General features: G+C 40.9%; 1 protein-coding gene across 2 annotated transcripts in view; it reads left to right on the top strand.

Moving 5' to 3' along the window:
- The first annotated feature begins 3,933 nt into the window (after positions 1–3,933).
- Positions 3,934–19,925, top strand: part of ADAMTSL3 (ADAMTS like 3) — a 754,066-nt gene continuing 738,074 nt past the window's right edge. For both annotated transcript variants that reach the window (XM_073618577.1, XM_073618575.1), the window contains exon 1: positions 3,934–4,238. The gene's annotated coding sequence lies outside the window, so the exon portion shown is untranslated. The remainder of the gene's footprint in view (positions 4,239–19,925) is intronic.

The raw sequence follows: 19,925 nt of genomic DNA, 5'->3' as shown, positions 1-19,925 counted from the left end.
GCCGCAGCTATTCGTGGCTGTTCGCACAGCCAGTGTTTACCTGCAGTAATCACTGTTGGATGCTCTTTGTTCGCAACCAACAGTAATCACAGCAGGAATCACTGGCTGTGTGAACAGCCACGAATAACTGTGGCCATAAACTTTAATGACAGGTTGCTGGCAGCCGCAGCTAGTTAGCAGCACAGGTGTCAAAAACAGAAGCAGGAGTCAGCAGATTCCTGCCACTTCCATTCGCACCAGGGCAAACCGCCTATGCAGAATATAGCCTTATCTCGCTTTGCAATTTGTTTGGAGTGCAAAGGCTCCACTCTCAGCCATGTCTCTTTTTGTCAGACCAAACAAGGTGAACCAAGGAGATACTCCATAGGGATTCTTTACTGGACAAACAAAGAGAAGCCCATAGAAGAAGAATATGACCTTTACAAGAAATAAGACATAGTCACGGTATAGTAGGTAAACAAAAACCCTGTAATGCACTAAAAAACATAATGCAATTCACCTAAAAATGCGACACAGCCTGTGGAAACACAACAGAAAAACGCAGCGCATGCATCTGGATTGCTTTTCAGAGGCTTTTGACAAGCGGTGAAGAGGCAATGTGATGCCTCCTCGCTGCCAATTTTAATCGCACCAGTGGGCCTCTGATTGCGGGGCATATGTGACACTTTCCTATTCACATGGATAGGTCGTGTTCGGTGGGTTTACTGCCCACCGAAAGTGACAGAAGCTATAGCTTTTGCCGGAGGCATTTAGTTAAGCATTGCAACCACGGCATATGAACACCCACATTCCACCACCTTTGCAGCTTAAAGGGGGGCGGTTGGGGCACTACAAACACAGCTCAACCACACATTTTTATTGCCACCCAGCCGCAAGTCTAAAGGAGCCCCTAGAGTTCACATTCTGGTGTGAATAGGCCCTTAAAAGCAAGTAAACAGATTCTTGGAACACACATGAAAAACATAATTGGAAGTTTGTTTTATTATTTTTTGGTTGATCGCCACTTCAAAAACTCTATCATTGACAGCATCATGATTTAGTCATAACTCCTTTTTTGTGTTTGCTTTTTCAAAACAGTAAAAAATAGAAATGTTTTGAATTCAATTTTGAAATAGTAACATAAGCATACTCAGAATACTAAAATAAACTGCTATCATGGGAAACACTTGGATTGGGATTCCCCTCTTCTAACAGAAAATGCAAGAATAAAATTCCCATTGGCAATCTGCTGATTTTTAACCTTTTATTATTATAATCGTTATTAATGTTATTATTATTCAAGATTGACCTACTTCTCAACTGTTCATCAATTTAAACTAAAAAATGCTGTCACTCTTTTATCTTCTTTAGTCCCTCTTTTTAGTTTCACGTATAGATCACTGTATAAAATGTACTTTTTAACTCTTAAAAGTTTTTACAACATTTAACCTTTCAAATAAAGTGTAAACTCTTACTTGCTACCCTTTTGGTCTGTTATACCATTGATAGCATTTTTTTATATCTGTTCAACAAGTGCACAAATCTTGTGAGATAAACTTCCTATACACTCTGGCAGGAGCGGCCAGTCCATAAGGGGTGCAGGGGCACCGCCCCCCTAGTTTGCATGAGGGGATGCATGTGGGGCACCGGAATCATAGGTTTCTATGAGGTTTTTTTTCTCAAACCACATCATTAGAGCCGCGGGGGGACCGTGGAGGGCTGAGTGCAGACCGGGGGGGGGCAGTGGCGTCTCCAGCTTTCATATTTAGGGGGGGCACATGGGGGGACAGGGACAAAAGTAGGGGGGCAACTATAAAATGCAATTATATATATATATATATATATATATATATATATATCCTGGGGCCCTTTACTACGATCTCACAATGGCCCTTTCACATGTTCTGCAGTGAGCTCCCTTCCTACTGTATTGGGGCCCCCCAGGGTGGCAGAAAACGAGAGAAACATGTCACCAGCATACCAAGAAAATATAAGGGTCCAAAGCAGTGGGAGAGCTATCAGGATTGCAAAGGTTGTCTTGCCTCCATGCCCTGGTGTTCTGCCACTGTGGGGTTCCCCAGCCTCCTCTTACTGTCCTGCTCCTGCTATTGACAGTGCTGGTCTGGCATCTCTTGGAATTTACAGGCTGGTTCTCCTGTCCTAAGGACGGGAGAAATCAGCCTGTTTTTTCAGTAACTGAGAGTCCTGGTGGAGTCCTTCCTGCAACTCGCTCTTCTCCTTGCCAATGAGGATGCAGGGGAAGGAGCAGATCGGGCGGTCATGGTTGGGTGAGCACTCGCATTATGCAGTGTCAGCGAGCAGAGGGAGGGGGGGAGGAATAACTCGCAGGAGCCGACTGGAGACGCTCTACCTTTTAGACATTGCCTTTTTGTAAAAAAAAAAAAAAATATTTTTTTTTAATTGGGGGGGGGGGGGGGGGGCACATGGTGGGGCACAGCATAATGTTGGGGGGTCAGGGCCCCCTCTGGCACCCCCTAGGGACGCCGTTGTGGGTTGTTTTCCACCTGTGCCTTGCCGGCTGTATTTGATAGGCACAGTGGCTGCATTTGATGGGCACAGTGGCTGCATATGATGGGCACAGTGGCTGCATTTGATGGGCACAATGGCTGCATTTGATGGGCACAGTGAGGCTGCAATTGATGGGGGGGTTCACAATTTTCAGTTTGTTTGCGCCCCCCAAAAAATTTTGAGTACCAGCCGCCACTGCTGTGATTTGATAAGGTATACTAGACTGCGCCCTAATAATCTTATATCTTTGTGTTTTGATGTGTTCCTCTGATGGGTGACGAGAGACAGTACATCTACAATGCAATTTATTACAAGAGGAATAGGTATTTCTTTGTGTTTGCAATTCCAGAAAAAGAAAGAAGTCCATGAATGATTCACACTAGCTAAACCTACATTGCCTTCTATTAGAAATCATTGTGGTAATAATGCTTATACAGGCCTTGCCTCTCTTGCCAAAAAAGTGCAGGGAAAAAGGATTAAATAATAATAATAATAATAATAATAAATGAAATAAAGATAAAAAAAAAAACAAAATCAAAATATATGCTTACTTTAGTAAATATGGATTAGGTAAGGTAGGCTTATACAGGCCCTGTCTGCGTTGCTGAAATGGTGCTGGAAAAATACAATTAGTTAATACAATAAATAAATAAATAATAAAAATAAATAAAATAATGGTGTCAAAAATTATTGGTCATCTCTGGCCTTGACTACTGCAATCTCCCTTCTCATTGAGTTACCTCTAAATAGGCTATCCCCACTGTAGTCCATCATGAACGCTGCTGCCAGGGTATTTTGTGTGTCTGCAGTTGCAGAAAAAAAGAAATCCAAGATTGATTTGCACTAGATAAGCATATTCTTTCTCTTAGAAATCATTGCAGTATTAATGCTTATGCAGGCTCTGCCTCTGTTGCCAAAAGGGTGCAGGAAAAAAAAAGGGTAAAAAAAATAATAATAATCATAATAAAAAATAGGATAATGATGTAAAAATTAATTAAAAATAAATAAAAATTGCATGCTTACTTAGGTAAATGTATTAGGTAAGGTAAGCGGAGAATGTTCCCTGCAGTTATTCTGTCCCGGTATCCAATATTCATTATATATAATGTATTACCTGGGACTCATTTTGTGCTACCCCTTCTGTCAGCTAGAGGATAAAATTGAAAAATTTAAAGAAGCTAAGATGGAAATCCTTCAGATCAAGTTGCCCCTGGGCCTCTTAAAGTCTAAGAGCTACCAGGAACCCTGCTTTTTTTTTTTTTTTTCTTATTTTGGCTTCAGCTACTGTATTACAGGAGTATGTCTGTCTGCTCTCAGCTCCTTTTCCATAGGGAGCCCTTAAAGCAGTGCCTCCCTGCACTTCTCCAGGACGCCCAGTAGGTGGTGCCAGCCGGCGGCTCTCTGCTCTTGCTCTGACACTTCTTACAGACCTGTTGCATTTTCATTCAGCCGCTTGACTGGTGCATTGGGAAGGCAGGCAGCTCTCAGCTGTATTCCAGGAGCTGATCAGGTCTCCTGCTGTTGGTTACAGCAAAGCCACACACTTATCATCATCATCATCATCATCATGGTGCCCTCTTCTCTCAGGCAGACCCAGGGGGATCACAAGAGGTCATGAAGATCTGAACACTCCATATCACCTCTCTGTTCAATTTCTGGACATTGTCTTCTCCATTCAGCTGATCCATAGAGATTGATGTGGAGTAGACGTGGGAGCAAGTTCTAGGGAGGTGAGCTGTCAGGATCTGTCACTGCAGACTCTAGGATGTCACATGACTCTTTTCCAGCTTTGCTACATTGTTTATGTACTTACAGCAGATACATGTTTATAAATATCATTTACAGTGTAACTATTTGCTTAAAATGGAATATAAATATTTATGTCTTTGGGGTTTTCAGTTTACTCTGTGCTTGTAGTTTGGATCATTGACCAGCTGTGTAACTATTGATCATCTGGCATGGAAGAGATTAATAGAGTCAGTGAATGGCAGGGCTCATTGCTTGTGCAGATTTACAGTTTGATAATAACTTAAAAATGGAATATGAATGTTTATGTTTTTGGGGTTTCAGTTTATTTTATGCTTGTGGAATGGATCCTTGACCAGCTGTGTAGCTACTGATCATCTGGTATGCAAAGGGTTAAAAAAGCCACTGCATGGCAGAAATTCTTGGCCATTGCTTGTGCAGATTTACAGTTTAATAGCTAATGCAAATTTGATATTAATGTTTATGTTTTTGGGGTGTCAGTTTATTTTTTGCCCATAGAATGGATCCTTGACCAGCTGTGTAACAATTGATTACCTGGTATGCAAAGGGTTAAGAGAGCCAGTGCATGGCAGCACTCCTTGTTCATTGCTTGTGCAGAATTACAGCTTAATAACTATTTATTAATTAAAATGGAATACAAATGGTTATGTATTTAGGTTTACAGTTTAGTTTGTGCTTGTAATTTGGATTGTTGGCCAGCTTTAAAACTATTGATCATCTGGTGTAGAAAGGGTTAATGGAGCCAGTGCATGGCGGAACTCCAGATTTACAGTATAATAACTATTTACTGATCATGCAATATAAATATGTATGACTTTGGAGTTGCAATTTATTTTTGTGCATGTAGTTTAGGATCCTTGACCAGCTGTATTGATCATCTTGTATGGAAGAGGTTAATAGATCCACTGCATGCAGATTTCTGTGCCCATTACTTGTGCAGACTTACAGTTTAATAAGTATTAATTCAAATTGGATATCATTGTTTATGTATCTGAGTGTTTGTTGTTGTGCCTGTAGTTTGGATCCTTGAGCAGTTGTATAACTGTTGATCATCTGGTGTAGAAGAGGTTAATAGAGGCAGTGCCCATTGCATGTGCAGATGTACAGTTAAATTACTATTTACTGAAAAAGTAATATCAGTATAATTATTTCCTAATATAAATATAGTCTTTGGGATTGCAGGTTAATTTGTGCTAGTAGTTTGGGAACTTTGACCAGCTGTATTGATCAGCTGGTATAGAAGGGGTTAATAGAGCCATAGCATGGCAGTGGTGCTTATTCATTGCTTGTGCAGATTTACAGTCTATGAACTATTTACTGAAAGTTGAATATACAGTAAATACCGTATTTAGGTCTTTATTGTTTTAATTGATTTTCCACTTGCAGTTTGGATTCTCAAGCAGCTGTGTAACTATTGATCATCTGGTATGGAAGAGGTTAATAGAGTCAGTGCATGGCAGAGCTGATTGCCCATTGCTTGTGCAGATTTACAGTTTATGCAATATTAATGTTTATGGTTTTGGGGTTTCAGCTTATTTTGTGCTTGTAGTTTGGATCCTTGACCAGCTGTGTAACTATTGATCATCTAGTATGGAAGAGGTTAATAGAGCACATGCATGGCAGTGGTGCTTATCCATTTCTTGCAGATTTACAGTCTATGAACTGTTTACTGAAAGTGGAGTATAAATACAGTATTTATGTCTTTAGGATTTCAATTTATTTTGTGCTTGCAGTTTGGATTCTTAAGCAGCTGTGTAAGTATTGATCATCTAGTATGGAAGAGGTTAATACAGCCACTGCATGGCAGAGCCCCGTGCCCATTGCTTGTGCAGATTTACAGTTTTATAACAATTTAATGAAATAGGAATATACTTGTTTATGTCTTTAGGATTGTAGTTTATGTGATACTTTGAATCCTTGACCAGCTGTTTGAATATTGGTCATCTGTTATGGATTCTGGAAGAGGTTGATAGAGTCAGTGCATGGCAGAGCCCCCTGCCCATTACTTGTATAGTAGTTGTAGAAGCTCTGAAGTTCTGGAGTGTGCCCTTCAGATGGAGCTAGCCTTCCTTCAAGTAGTTTAACTCCTAAAGTCATTATAGGGAATGTCAGGAAAGCGATGAAGGGAATTGATAAATATCAGCAGTCCTGTCATTGACTGCTTATTTTTTACCCTGTGGGATTTTCAAATCTCCCCTTGTGTTTTCAGTTCAAACATCTTTGGAAGGTAGCAGAGTGGTCTATTAACATTTTCTGAATAGCACATAAGGTGCTAGAGCGTTCCTGCCTGCAGATGCTGATTTATTTACACTCACTCATAACATGGAATGGAGGAAAATATACAATGTGCTGACACTGAGCTATTCATTGGGATTGAAAGCCCTTTGCAAAACACAGATAGCCCCCCCAGCAAATATATTTGTCATCTCAAGTTATGTACTGTATTCTTTACCGTGTTGATAGGATGATCTGAATTGGTGCTACTTAGGTACCTCTGTTAGCACTTTTTCATCCTGCTTCTTTGATAATTAAAAGGGAATTCCACTTTGGTTAAAGCTGAACTCTGGGCTGAAAAAAAAAGCCTTTACATTGGGGGCCCCTTACGGCAGGGGTTTAATGAATAAGAGTAATACTTACCTTATTCCTGGCTCCAGCAGGTTTCCTCCATCCATGCTGGTCCAGTGCTACTGACCCTCAAAGACGCTCTTAGCCACAGTTTCATGCTCTCTTCCACAAAAAATGTAGGCTCAATAGCCCTGCATTGTATGTGATGATGCTGATGGACCACCCATGCTCCAGAGCACCAAGGAGAAGAGGACAGTGCTGAAGCTAGCTGGATCAGGGAGTACAGTAAGTAATATAACCTCTAGAAATAATGACCACTTACCCTTGTAGTGCAAGGAGGACCCCAACGCAAATTTTTTTTTTTTTTTTGCAATCAAACCCGGAATTTAGTTTTAAGAAGCCTTTAACCCTTGCAGTGTGTGTGTGTGTGTGTGTGGGTGGGTGGGTGGGGGGGGGATACTGCAAGGACATTTTTTTTAATATCCTGGAGTTCAACCCTACTTATGTTAAGAAAAAGAGATTTTAACAAACTTTGTAGCAGAGTCCTACTTTTTTCTGTTCTGATGAAAAAGCTGTTCCACTTAGGCTGGGTTCATATATATGCAAATTGAATGCATTTGAGACTGTATCCAATTAGCATGACATGTGAATGTGACCAGCTCTTAATGGAGCCGGTTCACACATGTTGGAGGTGGCCGCGGTGCAGTTTTGAAAAGGGTCCATTTTTGTGTCCGGTTCAGGTGCGAATTCAGGGAAATTTGGTCCTGAATCGCACCTGAACCGGTGAACACAAACCTGCAGCCGGTCACGTGTGAACCCAGCCTAAGTCCTTTCAAGACTAAGGCTGGATTCACACTGCATGCTGATGAGGCTCACAGCAGGGGTCCTGTGCGTCCTGGTTCACTGTTTCAGGTCCGATTTCAGGCTGATTTTTGGGCTGAATTCGGACCTGAAATGGACCAAAAGATGCACAGGGCTCCTGTGCAAATTTGCAGCGGAGTAGAGATATGTGAACCCGCTCCATAGAGAGCCGGTAACAATCTCCTGCTATTGCGAATTGGATGCGCAGATCCCGCATCCAATTCGCAATAGTGTGAACCCAGCCTGATTTCTGAATGGGAGGGTCTAGTTTATTATAACACCCTAGTGAATTTTCAGCACTCTAATGAGGAAAGGTGCAGGGTCTGCATCCCTTTAGAAGTAGTTAACCCTTAGGGAGTATCTCACCAAAAACGTAATTTCCATTGCAGAGGATGCTTAAAATTGTATTTGTATCTTAGTGCAGATTTCAGAGAAAATCAGTGAGCCAATCACACAAGCAGGAAATTACAGTTCTCAATTTGCCATATTGCTTTGACAGTTTTAGAAAATTACAGCGTCTTCAGATTGAAATGGAAAAGTAATTTAAGGGGGAAGGGAAAAAAATCCTCCTTTACTGTGGGGCTACCCAATGAATTGCAAGGGTTAAATTCTCGTTTAAGCCTTGAGATTGTGGGGGGTCGCAAAAAAAATTTTTTTGCCCCAAGATGATTTTTTTCCCACAGAGATCAGCTTATTTATTACAGGTACTTATATAGCACTTCCGTTTACACAGTGCTTTACATATATATATTGTACATTCACATCAGTCCCTGTACTCAAGGAGCCTATAGTCTAAGGTTTCTAACTCCCATTCATACATACATATACTTAGGCCAATTAGGACAGGAGACAATTAACCTACCAGCATGTCTTTGGAGTGTGGGAGGAAACCCACATAGGTCCATGCAAACTCAAGGCAGCTAGTGCCATGGTTGGGATTTGAACCGACAACCCTAGTGCTGAGGAAGTGAAGCCCATTAGCTTTCATAACAATGAATTACAAAATGGCTTGTGGAATTTTACATGGTATATTATTTTAAAGTTCAACTCCAGCCAAAACATTTTATTTTGTTTTGGATAGAGCAGAGAAGGATTGGAGCCTCTGTGAAATTTTTATGGGCTTTTTTTTAGCAAGCATTTACAATCTCTGTGTTCCTGAGCAGGGTGGTCACTTCACAGAGGCTAATCAGCCAATTCATCTGTCCCTCTGCCAAAACACTGTTTTCTTACAAGTATTATCTTCCCTTGCTCCCAGTGCTTTGGGTTATGGTTAAATGTCCGATAAAACATCACACAGGATAAAAGACACTTCTACTTCTAATCTCATCATTCACTTTGGCTATGGGCTTTGCCCCTCTAAATGGTGCTCATGATTTTAAATTCCTTCTCATCAACATATTAACCTCCCTGGCGGTATGATTATTTCATACTTTTGATGCTGAAAGCGGTACAATTATATTGCATGGAAATTTGGCGTTTTATATTGTAGGCCTGTAATTCTTAGGAATAACACTCTTGTCCAAACAAGAGTCTAGTAGACATCCCCGGTATGATAATATGATAAAGTTTGAAAAACGAAATCATAAATTATAATATAATAAATAACTATAAATAATTATAACAAATAATAATAATAAAAATTATTCAATAATGTAATCAAATCAAAAACACTAAAATTTGCTCAGTTGCAGAATTGTCGCTGTCATTACATTTCAGTGTTTGATGACGGATCTCCCCACAAATCACTATCGCTCAATTCTGCGAGTGATTCTAATTTATTATCGCTGTTTTCTAGCTGGTCTAAAACCCCTTTTTATGTAAAGGGACGGTTTTGGTTGCTATGGACAATCTCCAGTTTCCTTGCAGAAAGAACAGTTTTTATAATATAAAACTGCATGCAGGGCACTGGAGAAACCACTAGGGACAAAAGGGATGAGAAATAATTTCATACAGTAATGTAATTTGTAAGATTACAGTATACTGTATGTATTGTGTGTGTGTTTCACTTTTGAATTTGGCGCCGTTCTCCGTCCCCATGCGTCGCAACGCTCGCAGGGAACGGAGTTTGGCTCCGTGATGAATCGAGTGAAGGACGAGCTGCTCACACTGCGGGGGGACATCGCAGAATCCAAGGGACAAGGTAAGTAAACTCTTCCTGGATCCTGCGATGCGAGTCTGGCTCGGGGTTACCGCTTTTGGTTCTGAAATTCCACCCCGAGCCAGACTCGGGAATACCGCCAGGGAGGTTAAAGGTCCTCTGAAACCAAAGATCTTTTTCTGTGTTCCTATGAGGAAGATTTTCCTTTATTTCATGTTAGGACAAGAAGTGATGGGAAATCACTTCAACGGGTGCACCAAAAAAAAAAAAAACATTTTTAGTAGAGTGGTGGAGGGTCAGACCTTCTGGCAATGTTTTTATCGGTTAAAGTGGTCATAAAATCTTTAGAGCAAACTTGTATAACAGTGTAAATTTGCTATCCCCTCAAAATAACTCAACACACAGTCATTAATGTCTAAACCGCTGGCAGCAAAATTGAATACACCCCTAAGTGAAAATGTCCAAATTGGGCCCAAAGTGTAAATTTTTTGTGTGGCCACCATTATTTTCCAGCACTGCCTTAACCCTCTTGGGTATGGAGTTCCCCAGAGCTTTACAGATTGGCACTGGAGTCCTCTTCTACTCCTCCATAACGATGCCACTGAGCTGGTGGATGTTAGAGACCTTGCGCTCCTCCACCTACCATTTAAGGATGCCCCACAGATGCTCAATAGGGTTTAGCTCTGGAGACATGCTTGGCCAGTCCATCACCTTTACCCTCAGCTTCTTTAGCAAGGCAGTGGTCGTCTTGGAGGTGTGTTTGGGTTCCTTATCATGTTGGAATACTGCCCTGTGGTCCAGTCTACGAAGGGAGGGGATCATGCTCTGCTTCAGTATGTCACAGTACATGTTGGCATTCATGGTTCCCTCAATGAACTGTAGCTCCCCAGTGCCTGCAGCACTCGTCTCGACTCGTCTGACACACTTGTCTTTGTACTCCTCACCTGGTTGCCGCCACACATGCTTGACACCATCTGAACCAGATAAGTTTATCTTGGTCTCATCAGACCACAGGACATGGTTCCAGTAATCCATGTCCTTAGTCTGCTTGTCTTCAGCAAACTGTTTGCGGTCTTTCTTGTGCATCATCTTTAGAAGAGGCTTCCTTCTGGGATGACAGCCATGCAGACCAATTTCATGCAGTGTGACCACCCACCCCTTCAACCTCTGCACCAATGCTGGCAGCACATGAGACCTTGTAACACTGAGTCACATGACACTGGGGAGGGAAGATGTACTCACTTTTGTTGCCAGTGGTTTAGACATTAATGGCTGTGTGTTGAGTTATTTTGAAGGGACAGCAAATTTACACTGTTATACAAGCTGTACACTCGCTACTTTACATTGTAGCATAGTGTAATTTCTTCAGTGTTGTCACATGAAAAGATATAATAAAATTTTTACAAAAATGTGAGGGGTGTACTCACTTTTGTGAGATACTGTATACAAATGGGCAGAGATGCCCATGACATCATTGACCTTTTATGGCCCCATGGCCATATTAGGTCAATGACATTGACCACATGACCATATTAGGCCAATGATGTCCTACACATGTCATTAATATCCCCATGCTGTTGTCTGCATGCAGCTGCAGAGCAAGGAATTCCCTGGCCACAGGTGATTGGGTTGGCACTGACAGCATCACTCTGAGTTTGGTCAAACATGGGTTCAGATCACATCCAAGCTCATTACTACCAAAAAAACATCTTTTAATTTTGGATAGTGTTGGGAAGGGTTACAACCTTTCATTTATTTATTAGTTTCTGTATCCCTGTTGGGGATATTTCCTCTCACTTCCTGTCTATCTATTATACCATGACCTGAACAATAGATAAGGGGCAGTCTCCTTATAGGGGAAACACACAGCAAGAAGAAGTAAAGAGGAGTTATAACCTCTATTCATTTTTTCTTGCTTTTTTGTCTCCTCGGACAGATTTTCCCTGACTTGCTGTCCAAATGTTTAGTGTCACTAAAACAGGAATTGATGGTAAATCTCTCCAATGGGAACATCAGCAGCAGTTGAAACGTGACAAGGTCTAATGCTTTAGCACTCCATCCAAAACAAACCAAAATGTTTTGGCTGGAGTTGGATTTTTAATACAATGACAAAGTACATTTTTATTTTCAAGTATAGGTAACAAGTAAAACATGACCACCTGAATATCAAAATCAAAAACACGTGCAACCCACTGAGTCCATGAAATACTCTTGATACTCTGGGATTGATTTACTAAAGAAGTAGAGAATGTTGACTTTGCAAAGTGAGTGTTCTCTGAGCTTAGTAAATGTATGAAGCTGTGTTAACTTTGCACATCCATTCATGGGAAGGAGAAATTTAAATAAATACAGAATTTTATGCCCATGATTGAATGAGAACTATGAACACATATTTACCTTATATATTAAACTCAGAGCAATCACTTTGTGCAGTGAAGTCTCTGATATTTTAGAACAGTGATGGTTACCTTACTTGATAGATGGGGCCTCAAGTGTGGTCCCTGACATCATTAAAGGGCCACACATGGTATTCAGTGATTGTCACAGAAAACATTAAGGGACTGTAGACATGGAGCAGGAGATGGTCAGAGACTATGGGCATTCTACAAGAGATGGTCAGAGACTACATTTATTCTACAAGAGATACCTAGAAATTGGGAACATGATATAGGAGTTGTTGGAGGCTAAGAATATGCTCCAGGGACTGTCACAGACTTAAGGCACATTTTAGACTTTTAGAAACCACTACTGATTACACTCCTTTAACAAATCAATGCTTTCACATTTGTACTCTTAGCAGCCCTTTAAATAAAAAATAAAAAAAACATAAACAGAGATAAGAGACAGAATATAAAAAAGTTAGGGTAGTTGGAAAGAAATAAACCAAACCATTTATCTGCTAGAAGCCCAGTCTAAAGAATATTTTCTTTGTTGGCTTGAGTAACCACCAAAACACAGACTACTTTCTTCAAGGGCCTGATAGCTGCACAATACGTGCTCAGGGGACGCAAGTTAGGCACCAGGGTTTTAGTGAATGACCCCTTCTGTCTTAAATAACACATATAGTTGTATGTTTATATTCAGATGTTGTATGTGGACGTTTATTGTGGGGTTATAGGAAAATTAGAGCACTCTTAATATGGGAAGAATATTTACTAAAGACAATATGTTTTATCCATTCCGGCATAGGGTAGTGACATAGTCAAGTTTCTATTTCTTCTTCAAATGAAAAACTTTGGTGAAAATTAACTTTATGTTTCCAAAATTACCTCCAAAATTAACCGGCAGACCTAAGTAGATAGTTGATCAAACAGCATATTCACTACTAAAGTTTATGTTCTGTTTATAATTCTGTTTTTAAGTTTGTGTACACAAGCTCTGTCATCAACCATCATCTATTCTGTTTCTACTTCAGGACTTGCATAGTGATAATTAAGCTTGAAGTATTTATAGATCCCCTATCCTAAGTACCACCAGTCAAATACCATTATTAGAACAGGGATTCATCCTTTCCCTGACATTGTAAATGGAGCAGGTCTATTATGGCAGAGTTCTGTGATTCTTATGCAATGTCCTGGTACATGCATTGAAAACCTTCACTTATAATGTGTAAATTACCATAAAGTGATCTTCTAAAATTATATTACATGATCCTCCTGTGCTGTTCCTTTTTTCAGAGTTTGCTGCCAAGTAGAAGGAGAGATGACTGAGTTGGCAATATATGGCAACATGGCACTGGCGTGGTTGTGTCTAGATCCTAGTCTGTACAAGGGTGTAGTCCTTTAAGACCCCTTTCACACTGAGGCAGTTTTCGGGCATTTTAGCGCTAGAAATAGCACCTGTAAAGGACCTGAAAACTGCCTCTCATTCATTGCAATGGGTGATTTCATACCCGGGCAGTGCGCTTGCGGGACGTTAGAAAAAGTCCTGCAAGCAACATCTTTGGGGTGGTTTGGGAGCGCTGTATACAGCGCACCCAAAATGCCCCTGCCCATTGCAATGAATGCCTGAAAAGCGCTTTTGAAGAGCCACAGCAGGAGCGTTTTTAACCCCTTCTTTGGGGTTAAAAGCGCCCCGCTGCCGGCCAAAAAGCATTGCTTAAACAGCGATAAAGCGCTGCTAAAACGAGTGGAGCTTTACCGCTAGTGCACGGGTGGCCCCAGTGTGAAAGGAGTCTAAAGGTCCATTTAGATTATGTTAGTTATGGTACAGTAATGTGGTAAACACACATTTTCTGTTTTGTCTATTGAAGAACATAGAGACACAAGAATTCTTAAACAGATGGGTTAAGCTGCCACTTACAGGTGGTTGGGACACTGGCAAGCAAAAAACATGAAGTCAGCCCCAATATAATCCCACCTCTAATTGTATTGTCTCATTTTTTTTGATGTTAGTTTTCTTTTTATTCTTAGATTTATTAGTTAGTTATTTACACAGTGCTGTCCGGGTCTGGAGTAGTGGCACAGCCTCTGGTATCATCCTGTCTCTGAGGACTCAGTGTGTAAAGGTGACTGAGATGAAGCACTGGAAGCTACCTCAACTGTTGTGCAGTTTGTGAACTTTTCAATATTTCCAGCAACCACTGGATTCTCCATAGTAAGAGTAAGGCTAAGGCACTCTGCTCTGTATCTGCCACCATTTAGCATGGAAGAAGCAACATTCCACATTTGCTCCTTCCTTTGAAGCACCTTGTGGATCATCTGGTCTCTGTTTTTTTTTCCCACTGCCTGTCTACATTCGGTCACCTCCTCTTGTCAGCAGCAGTAGCTGCTTAGGTTTGTAAGTACGCAAGGCCTGGCTCACTTTGGGCCTAGCTGTTTTCTGCGGTGCAACTACATGCCTTTTCAAAGATGCACAGAGGACAGTACTGTCTGCTGCAATGGAAGAACGCAGCCCATACCCCCTGCTGCTTCTAGGGGTGAATTCTCTATATCCCCAGAAAGAACCAACACCTGTAACCTAGATCTTTGGACCTCTATTATTATAGAGTCTTCGTGAGCTTCATTATCTAAGATCCCCCCTGTGCCCACCTGACACCTTATGTCTTCTTTAGACTTTTTGGCAGTTTGCACACAATTAATCGAGTGATGCCACTGGAGTATGTTTCTGCAGGAGTTCTGTGGATGGGGTGGAAAAACCTCAACCATCATCTACTTATTAATGCAGGCAGACAGGTCCCTTGGTAGTTTACCCCCTCCTCCCACAGTATGGATGCTCAGGTGTCTGTCTGTAGCCTACAATCTAGACCCTTGAGTCTGGCACTTTCTTCAGGTGCCTATCCTCACCCTTCTGGTCTGCTGACCTGATTTATGCAGGATCATCAGGATGCTGCAGGACCTTCACACCTGGAAAGGCATATGAGCTTCCTCTGTAATATACCGGGTGACCTACTCTCTAAGCATGACAGTGTTTCTGTTTCTGTTGGACATGGTATGTTTATTCAAACTTCCCCTTAGGAATCAGTTTTTTCTCTGGCACATGGTACAGCAAACATTTCTCCACATAGTTGCGTTGGTCTTAGTTGTGGGTAGTGTGTTGTTCCATCTGTTTTTGCTGGATGGTTGATTTGTCCTCCACATCCCCAGTTGGGTCCATCATTTTTTTAGGTAGCAGATTGCCCTTAGCTGCGATTTTCTGTCCTGGTCTAGAGTATTAGGGGCAGTTTACATATTTACTTTGCTCTTTCTTCATCTAGCCTTGATTCAGGCATTGACACCTTCAGATATTCTTTTGTAGTATGAGCTCCACATCTCTTGGATATCTAAGTGAATGTTGCCCATCCCTTCAGCTGGATTGTTTTAAGTTAAGATGTGTTGGCTAGAGGTGGTGGAATACAGGGGCTCTAGCTGTTTTTTTTTTGCCAGTGTCCCAGCCTCTTGTAGGTGGCTGTATAACTCAACTGTTTAAGAATTCCTGAATTCCTGTGTCCCGTAATGGACTTCAAGAAAAAGATTTTACAGTAAGTACAAAAATCTTATTTTACCTCATGTAACTATAACACATGCACTGAGCTGCGGTGTTGATGTGCCAGCAATGCCACAGAGCACACCACATATGTGGTCAATGTCAACACATATGTAGGTCACATATGTAGGTCAATGTCTCTGTATAAATGTGAATGTTGCAAACATTCTCTGGTGAAGGATCAAACACTATTATTTAAAACTGGACCCGAAAGATTTTGCACCAGAGAATGTTTGGTGAAAGTTACTTTATAAATACACCCCATGGTATTGGATTGTATAAAAAAAAAATAAAAATGGTACATTCCTGATTTTTGTAGCGTTAAAGTGCACTGCCATCATTATTATAAAAAAAGGGCTTCTATAAAGCTGGTACAACTTTACATACTGTCTGAAGAATCTAAATGGGCCCTAAAGATACAGTATCTAGCTTTTTTAAAAAAAAAGTAGATATAAACTCTAGCTGGGAGACATTTAGTTTGCATCAGCACTGTTTATTTAAAAGATCTAAAACAAATCCTTGGTGACTAAACTCCAACATAAAAATGCATATAAAAGCAAAAGAAAAGGCCTTAAAAAAATACAAGGCAGAGGGGTCATTGTCAGCATTTCAACATTACAAAGAATGCAATAAGAAATGTAAGAGTGCAATCAGGGCGGCTAAGATCTAAAATGAAAGGCACATAGCGGTGGAGAGTAAAAAAAAAAAAACAAGAAATTCTTTAAGTATATAAATAGTAAGAAAGGGAGGCCAGAACATGTTGGCCCCATAAAGGATGATGAAGGGAATTTGGCTACAAAAGACACAGAGAAGGCAAAGGTTTTGAATATATTCTTCTCAGTCTTCACAAAAGAAACGGGGGGATAGAGTAACCAAGAATGTTAATTTTAATAACACATCACAGAAAGCACCCTCATGGGTAACAGAAGACAGAATCAGAAATAGACATGAAAATCTTAACACAAATAAGTCACTGGGACCAGATGGCTATCACCCAGCTGTCGTAAGAAACTCAGCCAGGTGATAGCCAGACCATTGTTCCTAATTTTTGTGGACAGTTTACTGACGGGAATGGTACCGGTTGATTGGAGAAAAGCCAATATGGCACCGATATTTTAAAAAGGTGCGAGATATATCCCTGGGAACTACAGACCAGTCAGCCTAACATCAATAGTCTGTAAGCTATTGGAGGGGATGATAAGGGACTATATACAAGATTTTAGTAATGGAAACTGTATCATTAGCAGTAATCAGCATGGATTAATGAAGAATTGTTCTTGCCAGACCAATCTATTAACCTTCTATGAAGAAGTGAGCTGCCATCTAGATAAAGGAATGCCTGTAGATGTGGTGTATCTGGATTTTGCAAAGGAATTTGATACAGTTCCTCATAAATGTTTACTGTACAAACTAAGGTCTGTCGGTATGTCACCGTAGGGTGAGTACCTGGATTAAAAACTGGCTACAGGAGCGAGTCCAAAGGGTGGTGATAAATGGCAAATACTCTGAATGGTCTGGTGTGGAAAGTGGGGTCCCCCAGGGTTCTGTCCTGGGACCAATCCTGTTTAATTTATTCATAAACGATCTGGAGGATGGGATAAACAGCTCAATATCAGTATTTGCAGACAATACTAAGCTAAGCAGGGCAATAACTTCTACGCAGGATGTGGAAACCTTACAAGAAGACCTGAACAAAATAATGGGATGGGCAAGTACATGGCAAATTAATTTTAATGTTGAAAATTGTAAGGTAATGCATTTGGGTGCCAAAAATATGAATGCAAGTTACTCGCTAGGGGGAGAACCTCTAGGGGAATCTAGGATGAAAAAGGACTTGAGGGGTCCTAGTAGATGACAGGCTCAACAATGGCATGCAATACCAAGCTGCTGCAAGCAAAGCCAGCAGAATACTGGCTCGTATTAAAAAGGGGATTCACTCCAGAGACAAAACAATAATTCTCCCACTCTACAAGACTCTGGTCCGGCTGCATCTTGAGTATGTCATCCAGGTCTGGGTACCAGTCCTCAGGAAGGATGTGCTGGAGCTGAAGAGAGTCCACAGAAGGGCAATAAAGCTAATAAAGGGACTGGAGGATCTCAGCTATGAGGAAAGACTACAAGCATTGAACCTATTCTCTCTGGAAGGGAGACGCTTGAGAGGGGATGTGATATCGATGTACAAATACTGTATTGATGACCCGAGCATAGGGAGAAAACCTTTCAGTGAAAGGGAATTTAAAAAGACACGCGGCCATTCACTAAAATTAGAAGAGAAGCGGTTTAACCTTAAACTGCGTAGAGGGTTCTTTACCGTCAGAACAGGGAGCTTTGATAGTTTAAAAAAAATATAAGATGGCCACCTTAACGACCACAACATACAGGGGTATACAATGTAATATTGATATAAACACATTAATACACACACTAACATCATAGGTTGGACTGGAAGGACTTGTGTCTTTGTTCAACCTCACCAACTATGTAACTATGTAACTATGTATCATAAAGAACTGCCATTTATTTTTTTTTATTTTTTTAGAAAATACTGTTTATGTATTTTTTAAAGCTGAATTCCAGGTATGTATGTTTTTTTTGCATAGTTACACTGGTTGAGCTTGGACCAATGTACAAATGCATATTGCATATTGCATATTGCATATCTGGCTGAACCTGGCGGCAGTGCAGAATTGCTGTTGTAGCCACTACAGTGCTTAAAAAAAAAAAAAGACTCCTTTCACACTGGTTCGTGGTAAAGCGGCGCTTTACCTCTGTTTAAGCTGTGCTTTTTTGCTGCTTTTCAGCCACTAGCAGGGCGCTTTTAACCCCAAAGAAAGGGGCTTCGGAAGTGCTGCCCATTCATTGCAATGGGCAGGGGCATTGTAGGAGCACTGTATACATCACTCCAAACCCACCCCGCAGATGCTGCTTGCAGGACTATTCCGAACGTTCCACAAGCGCACCGCCCGGGTGTGAAAGCACCCATTGCAGAGAATGGGAGGCAGTTTTCAGGTGCTTTACAAGCACTATTTCTAGCGCTAAATGCCTGAAAACTGCCTCAGTGTGAAAGGGGTCTAAGGGTTTTTTAATTTGCACTGTTTTTGACTAGATGCAGTACAGAACATTATAGCACCATACTGATATCTGCTATTGTATTAGGACATTACTAACTACTTACTAAAACAGAAACGCTTGCAGAAGCTAAAATGAGCCCTCAGACACTCCTAAATACACAGACCCTTCTCTTTTTTGCCAGACTTCTAATCTGGTCCTGCTCGTATAAATGGACAATCTGGATGAGAGCGAAGGTATGAGACCAGGAAGTTTAGGTATACTGTATATAGGTCTGAGGGAATTTGCAAACATAGTTTGCTGAGTTATGTGGCAGGTGCAACTTATTGTTTCCACAATGAAATAGTAGGTAATAAAAACACTGTTTGGCAAAGTGAAAGTTATTCTTGGACTTAAATTATTTGCAGATATTTCAGTAGTGTGTTCGTCTAGAGGTAGACAGGTTATTGCAGAAGGTGCAGTCATGCCAGCAGACACGTCTCGGAGACAGGATACCTGCCCTTCCATTGACAACTATAGAGGAGACTAGAAAAAAGAAATAAAGGAAGGAAAGTGAAATGAAAATAAAAGGTAGGACTTTTAAATTGCACTAAGTACTATAACACATACTTGTGAAAGGTGCAAATCATTTAAAACGAGGCTCTGGTTGAAGGAACAACAAGATCCATTCATCCCTTAAGTTCATAAAGTACTGTGTGACCAAAAGCAAAAAAGATTTTTAGTGGTTTAGGGCACCGAACCTTATGGTGACATGTTATAACATATTAACATGATGGGTGGTGTGCAGTCCCAAAGGCTGCTTAACAACAACCATGGTGTCCTGATGGACCCTCCAAAGAGAATGGGAGCACCACACTAGCTTATACAGTCCTTTGAAAGATTTTATTTAGCAGCAGCCAACGCATTTCAAAACTCCCCCCTTCATCAAGCAGATCATGCAGATGCCTGGACTGATAAAGCTTTATCAATTCCATGATCTGTTTTTTAGCCCTGATGTTGCAAAATAAAATCTTTCAAAGGACTGTAAAGCTAGTGTGGTACTCCCATCCTTTCAACACTTCAGCCAAAGCAAAGCTGAGTAGAGTTGGCTTCT

The sequence above is a fragment of the Aquarana catesbeiana genome, linkage group LG03 (genome assembly GCF_042186555.1).
Source record: "Aquarana catesbeiana isolate 2022-GZ linkage group LG03, ASM4218655v1, whole genome shotgun sequence".
Lineage (NCBI taxonomy): Eukaryota > Metazoa > Chordata > Amphibia > Anura > Ranidae > Aquarana > Aquarana catesbeiana.
The sequence above is the reverse complement of the archived record's forward strand: the minus strand, read 5'-3'. Positions and strand labels throughout refer to the sequence as shown.